The sequence below is a fragment of the Callospermophilus lateralis genome, unplaced genomic scaffold, assembly GCF_048772815.1.
Source record: "Callospermophilus lateralis isolate mCalLat2 unplaced genomic scaffold, mCalLat2.hap1 Scaffold_98, whole genome shotgun sequence".
In the NCBI taxonomy this organism is placed as follows: Eukaryota; Metazoa; Chordata; class Mammalia; order Rodentia; family Sciuridae; genus Callospermophilus; species Callospermophilus lateralis.
The window spans coordinates 977,811-985,980 of NW_027517992.1; the positions used below are offsets into that span (position 1 = coordinate 977,811).

The window sequence follows — 8,170 nt, forward strand, 5'->3', positions numbered from 1 at the left end:
TGTTTGTATTCTTAATAGCTGCCATTCTGACAGGAGTGAGATGAAATCTTAGTTTTGATTTGCATTTCTCTAATTGCTAGAGATGTTGAGCATTTTTTCATATATTTGTTGATTGATTGTATATCATCTTCTGAGAAGTGTATCTTCATTTCCTTGGCCCATTTATTGATTGACTTAATTGAGTTTATTGTTTGTTTGTTTGTTTTTTCGTGTTAAGATTTTTGAGTTCTTTAAATACCTAGAGACTAGTGCGCTATCTCATGTGCATGTTCTAGAAATTTGTTCCCATTCTGTAGGCTCTCTATTCACTTCACTGATTCTTTCTTTTGCTGAGAAGAAGCTTTTGAGTTTGAATCCATCCCATTCATTGTTTCTTGATTTTAATTCCTGTGCTAAAAATTATGGAATGCTTCATGAATTTGCATGTCATCCTTGCATAGGGGTCATGCTAATCTTCTCTGTATCATTCCAATTTTAGTATATGTGCTGCCAAAGTGAGCACCTGATCAATGTCTTTTGAAAACATTTAATAATCTTAATCCATACCTATGAATGTATTTTCACATTCATAAGTGTCTTAAGAATACATTTTTTCCTTGAAATCATGTATTCATAAGCAATACCTTGGATCCTTGCAATTACCCAGTGAAATATGTAGTATTGTGAATGCTAATTTGTTTTTGATAGTTTACTGTTCAAAAAAACACTTTGACAAACTGTTATAAGCTGACTATATTCCCCTGTAATTTATATATTGAAATCCCAATTCCCAGTAACTTAGAATGCAATCTGATTTTTTTTTACAATTTTTTCTTTTAAGTTATTTTATTCTAATTTGTTATACATGATAGCAGAATGCATTACAATTCATATTACACATATAGAGCACTATTTTTCATATCTCAAAATACATTCACACCATTAGTGTCTTCATACATGTACTTAGGGTAATGATATCCATCTCATTCCATCTTCTTTTTTACCCCCATACCCCCTTCTTTCCCCTCCCACCCCTTTGCCCTATCTAGAGTTCATCTAATCCTCCCATGCTTCTCCTCTAGAATAACATATTATTTGAAGACAGGATCTTTAAGAAGATAATAAATTTAAAGTAAGATCATTAAGGTAGGACCTTTTCCAATATGTCTTGGGTCCTTATCAGAAGGGAAAACTTGTAGACACAAAAATTGACATTGGGAGATGATATAAAGAGACACAAGAAGACAATGTCAACCTACACGCCAAGGAGCATGCTGGAACATTTTCTCTCCTTACAATGCTCAGAAGGAAACAACCCTGGAAGTTTGGACTTGTGTTTTCCAGAAGAGTAAAATGATAAATTTCCACTGATTGAGCCATCCAGTTTGTGATTATGATAGACATTGTCAGCTGATACACGCACCATCTTATTTGATGATTATATGTCCATCATGATTTTCATTGCCATTTTCATTTAAGTGAAAGAAGGAAATGTGTACTATTAGATTTTTTAAAAGCCCTGTATTCATTCCATTGATTCTCTCTGACAGTAATTCCCTTCCTTGTTTTTACTTCCAGCTAAACTCCATTTTTGAAACACTTTTTAAAGCATGTTTTTCTTCCAGAGGATTGGCAGGGATAATATGAAGTAAATTTTTTCACCTTCCCTAATCACACTCAGTGCTCAACTCAGATTCTGTAACTTTTCCTTCAGAAAATCCTTTAAAACCCCAAATTAAATTTACTGTGTCTTCAGAATCCCCCACCCTGCAGCATCATGCAATCCCATCACTAGTGAATCCTTCAGACTCCTCTTAGTCTTCTAATGTGCCCTTTGCTCTGACTCCATTTTTAAAAGTCTGAAACTATGCCTAGAATTTTTATGCTTGTCTTAAATCAGGCAATTCCTGTCTTTCATTTCCCATATAAAGGTAACTTTTTCAACAAAACTCTCCTTTGAACCTTCTGTTTTCCAGAACAGTGAAACAATAAATTTCCACTGTTTCTATCTTTTTTCTTCTCAAATCTTTCTATTAAGCAACTTCATAGACACTTGTATTTCTTTATCAAAGAATGTGCCTCAAATATAATTAAATGTAACAAATCTTTTAATATTTTAATTTTGTCAAAAAACACACAATATAAAATTTACCCTCTTACCTATTTTAAGTGCATGCCCATAAAAAAAATTTTTCTCCTTGATGTCAATTTCTTGTGACTGAAGTTATGTTTTATTCATAACTTCTCAGCTAGTATCTCACATAGGACATAGAGGATGCTTATTTGATGTTTAAAAAATATTTGTTGAATGAATAAATTCTTTTTTTATTTGCTTCCCTTCAATCTTGATGGCACAAACTGTGTGCTAAGCAACTCTGAATGATTGACACATAATGCCTCTCAAAAAATCTTCTGAAATCATTCATTTATTTAAAATATTTGTTAAGTGCTTATAAAATGCCAGACCCTATGTTTAGGCCTGTAGACATGTCTATGGATAAGACCAACAGAAATTTGCCTCTTGGGTGTTAAAACTTGTGAAACGACAGAATACATAAGTAAATAAATACGTAGATGACATAAATAACAATTATCTTATGTATGAAGGAATTAATAGCTTAGTGATATGATATAGATTAACTGGCCAGGACTCAGTTCACAGGTACTCAATAAATATTTGTTGAGTTTATGAAGAATGATCATAGACTGTGTGGAAAAGAGAAAGTTCTCTGATGAGATAGAACTTAAGTCTAGAGCTAAGAAGTTGACCCCAGGTACAAAATCATATGCACAGGGTGTTAGTGAAATATCATTTAGACAGATAAAAATGAAAATTTATAGAGTTTAAAATGCAAAATAATTGGATTTACACAAGCAAAAGAAAGGACTAGTGAAGCTAAATTTGAGTTCAATATTGTGAATTTGGAAGATTAGATAGCAGCCTCACAGGTAGAGAGCTCAGCATTCACTGTCAGTGCATTAACCACTGGAGAGTTTTAAGATTGCAGTGTAATCTGGCTTGTGTTTTTTTTTGAAAAATTACTCTGACTTTGTGCTTAATGGAGTGTAATGGGCAGAGGCTGAGGCAGAAGCTACTGTGTTAAGGAGGCTGTGAGGTAGCATCTGGATAAAAGAGAGTAGCACCTTAACTCACTTGGTAGAAGTTGAGATGGAAGAAAGAATAATTTGTTCAGAGTTTAGAGCCAAGAAAATTTTGCCAGGGATTACCTAAGGAGTTTATGAAAAAGGCAGGTTTCAAGGTTGGTTTCTATTCCAAATCTCTATACTTCATATGCATTCTTATTCCAATTATAAAGTATTAGTTATGCCATTAGTATAACCTAGAATTATGAAAAATTTAACTAAATCACTTGGAGTTTGAACACAGTCCATCTAATTAAATTAATTCTGGATACAAATTGATCTCTTTTTCAATTCTACAGCTCATGTATTTTGTATATAGCCTGTGTTCAACAAATATTTGTCAATGAATGTCTGAATCTTAGATGAGAAAAATGTCCAAATAGAAAACATCATTACATATTTGGATTTGATTTGGGAATTCATTTTTACTACATAATTATAAAATCTATTCCATTATAAAAATTACATTCAAAGATATAAGAGCTTTAGGTTCAGAGTTTAAAGATGTGAACCACATGTACTGTGTTTAAAATTCTCATAAAAATAGATTGGAAGAGTAAGAGGAAAAATAAGGAGAAGAGAAAGAGAAAAAAGAGAGAAGAATCAAAAAGGAAAAGTTTATCGGAAACAAAATGTGAAGGAAAAAAACTACTGGCTTGAACATTTTCAAAGTCACTTCAAAAATGCCTCTAGCCCTATGCACTAAAAGTGTTTACCACAGTTTGCAGATGTTTCAACAAAGTGCAGATTTATACATGTTCTATTGAAACAATTTTCATCAGCTTATAACAGTTGCTGATGAGAGCTGCAATTATTCTGTAATTATTTGTCAAGTTTAACTAATGAGTTATCAGTTGTTCCCCTTGTTATTTATGTGCCAATAATAATTTATTTGCAATTACCTAATCCAGATCTTTTCTATCCTGTATAAAACTGTAAGTAATAGTAACAGTTTACATACAGGTTTAATGCCATATAACCTTGTACCTAAGTAAAGCTTTTATATTAATATAATAAAAATGAGTATAAAATCCACTATTCCATTATGGGAAAGAGTACATTTATCTTAGAAGACTATGTTGCCTCGCTGTATATGGGGCAATGGTGGAATATATTATTGATGTTTTCTATTAGATAATCTACTTGGAAAAGAAAAGGAAAATGAATAGTTACTAAATTTTATATTGACCAGATATTATAGGCCAATGCTACCAAAAGAAAAAAAGAAAAGAATGGAAGGAAGAAAAAGAAAGACAGAAACTTAGAAAAAGAATTTAGCAAAATTGAGTCAATATGAAAAAGGCCAAAGAATTGCCCACTATAATTAATAGCCTACTGCCCAGATTCCCAGCATCTGGTATAGGTAAGATGCACTGATCTATATATTCTTTTGTAAACATTGTGATTTAACTCGTAAATTTATCTACACTGGTTCTAAAATTACTACAATTCCCATATTGTTTAAGATGTACAGTCTCTGAGATAAACAAACCTGAAGGACAAATTCAGCACATATTGAATTTTATTTTTTCAATTTAGAAGAAAACAGTCAGGTTTATATTTGACTGCCATCCCCAAATCCTATTCATCATGGAGAAATTTCCCATAGTCATAACCAAAAATCTTAACTTATACAACATTCTATATTTCGCCATTGGCGACAAAATCACAAGTAATAAGTTTCACGGACTGCAATTAACCCCAGAGAGAAGGCTTGTTATTGGTACAACATTTGGTTTTTAAGGTTTGAAAATGTGTAATAAATTTATACATTCTATAAGAGCACACTTCTTTTTCCAAAGAAAGAAAAAATGGAAATGTTTGAAAATTGTTATTCCTAAAGGCACAGCTCTTTAAATGATCTATTATTGTTAATTGCTTAAGAATTTATAATATCACATTTCAAGCAACTGATCAATCTGTGTTCATTTTTATGTAAGTATTATCAAAAACATTAATAATACCATCCTTCATAAAGAAATGATATTTAACTCTTTAGAGAAATAAGAAAAAATTGCCCATGATTAAATCAGAAAATGTTCTTGTTTACAAAATACCAAAATTTTGTTATTTTGAATAACCATTTATTCTAAAATGTCATGAATTTGGATTTTTAGAATATTCTAATCATTTTTTTAAAATGTGACTCTACTGTGCTTTGGTGTGATCAAGATCATGAAAAAAAAAGATATTTTCAATGGCAGACCTCTATAATCTCAAGTGAGAACCAATAACCTTTTCCAATGTATTGTTACTGAGAAGCTTATATAACCATTCACTATGCAAGGAAGAATTCCTATGCTATATTATGCTATATAAAATCCACTGGGAAATAAGTAGGTAGTAACTATGGGTCACATGTTTCCCATATATCTCTGTTAGGAAGATTTCTTACTACTGAACCCAGGTCTATTTAATGATTTGTAAACCACATGCATTGCTAAATGCAAATATATTTTAATGACCTCACATTTTGGTGCCACATTGTGGCCCTTCGGACTTATAAATTTCTGGAAAGCAAAGTAGAAAGTAATATTTTAAACTGATTGGAAATTGTGGAAAATGGAGCATGATGAAATAAAAACAAAAAAATAAGGGAAAACATTTGTTGGTATTTTTCCCTACAAGCCTGTTTGTATATAATAAGACAAAGGAAAAGGTAAAGATAGAACACATAACAAATGGAGTAGAGCAGAGAACCTATGTTTCCTCCAATACTTTATTCTCTTCATTCTCCTTAGATTTTTAAATGTCATAAGCAATGAATGGATGTGAGAAATGGAACATGTAAAGGGTGTAATTAGAAAATCAATTATCTCAACTTTGCAATAGAAGAATAAAATACCCAATTAAGTCATGGGGCGGCAATAGTTTAAATTTATTGGTGTATTTTTCATATGGATAATAAAATTCTTTGGATATTTTAATTTTTTTGATATCAAAACATCTATATATTCTTCATAAAAAAATAACATTAAACACACACATGCATGCATTATTCTATACTTGGAATGTTTTGTATGTCTAGATTACTAGACATATATTCTGCTATATAGAAAAATAGTCCCACAAAGAATGGACTCTACAGTGTATCACAATGGAAAGCCAATGCTGACACTATAATTTATTAAGAGATTAATCTTGAATATGTTGTGTATTTCCTCAAAGAATTATTTTCCTTACATATCAATTGAGACTTCAATCTTCTTTTATGACTTTTGGGAGGGTTAGGTGAGATGCTATATATAAAGCAATCAGCAAACACAACTATCTCAAAAACTGAGATTATATACTGATTTATTTATTAATTTGAAAATAAAAATCAAGAAATTATAGGATAGTTTAAATTTTGAGTCCTTTGAGTATATACGAATTTAAGGTAGGATTGGTTGAGTGAGAATTCCCTTTTTAACTTTGATCCAGTTCTAAAACCATGCCTCAAAGTCACATTATGGAAACATGATTATTAACAATTTACAAACTCTTGTTATCTATTCTCAACACTATTCCAAATATCATTTAACCTCAATTTATGTGATCTGAATATAAAGTGAGATCTGTGCTTTAGATAAATACCTGGTCTTTGTGCAAATTCTTTTCACTTATACAAAGTGAAAAATATGCATGTGGAGTTTCTGTTGAGAATATCACATTAAATATATATAAAGAAAATCTCAGTACCCAAATAACTAGTTCAGCAAATCGGTCATCAATTTAATTTTTAATTTTTAGTAATATTAAATATACAATGTGCAAAAATATTTATTTTTCTTTTACTGCAGTGACACTAGTGTACTATGTCTCAGTAGAAGAGATCTGATGTTGACCTTGTCTTCATTAAACTAAATAAAAGGCATGGAAATGTTCTTTTACTAAGTAATGAGAATGCAAAAACTTGTGCTCAATTTATACATAAGTCCAACATGATTACTTTTGAGCAAATCTCAGAATGACTTATTTCAATTCAGCAGTCTTTGAAAACAAATCTTTTTATTATTTGATGAAAATACTAATTTATTCATTTGTTATTATTGTTGGTAATCTGTGGATGAAAAGGGACAACTGTATTTCATTAGTTAATTTTAAATTTGTATTCACATTTCATTAGTATTTATGTTGATATGATAATTAAAGATTTTATGAAAAGTGTAACATAGCAATGGCTTTGTTATTGCTATGGATTTCTCTGACATTTTATATCCTTACAGTCTTCATAGTGTTTACATCTTATAGCTACAGGATGAAGATGCAATCAGTCATGCAGAGAGTCAACTGTATTCTATTACTTTGAAGATATACTTGCTCAATTTTCTAGCATGAGAATAAATTTAAAGTTCCTTAATCATTTTGGTCATTTCAAACCCTCACTATTTTTAGAGATTCCAGGTATTTTAAACTAAAACTTTACAAAAGATAAACATTTATATATCAGGGCTTATTTTTAGAACTAAATTGTAGTTACCATATGTATAAATGATGACACCATTGAATTTATTTAGGCAATGATTATTTAGTTTCCTAAAAAATGGTGCAAGAAATATATACACATATTGTACGCATATAAATTTACTGAGAAAACATTTGGATGATATCAGGTAAAACAGAGAACATGACAAAAATACCTCTAATCTAATCACAGGAAAATCAATCCTTTAGTTTTTTATTTTCTTTTTCCCCATGATTTTGTCCAGTTTTCTCTAATTATACAGTACTTTGTTTGGTTTCACTTCTTCAGTAATACAAGTAACACTGGAATAAACTTTTAAAATGGAATATTTATTATGTTTTGCTATTTTTTTCAATAAAGGTCCCAAATAAGATTACCAAATTACAAATTGTGAATATTTCTACAGTTTAAACTTTTACTACAGCATTCATTTTTATAATTTGGAAACAATTATGTATATCTTTTCTAAACTTTAAGCTAGTTTGTCTTGCCAATGATGATACATAACAGTATATATGAGGCTATTGTAATCCTAAAGTGTAATGGGTCATAAAGAACAGAATAAGAATCTCCATGACTGAGATTTTTCTTATGTAGAAG

General features: G+C 30.4%; 1 non-coding gene across 1 annotated transcript; it reads right to left on the bottom strand.

The window, feature by feature from the left end:
* Window positions 1–395: 395 nt before the first annotated feature.
* Window positions 396–502, bottom strand: LOC143641358 (U6 spliceosomal RNA). The gene has a single exon (XR_013155300.1). It is a non-coding gene; the product is annotated as a U6 spliceosomal RNA (small nuclear RNA).
* Window positions 503–8,170: the final 7,668 nt, after the last annotated feature.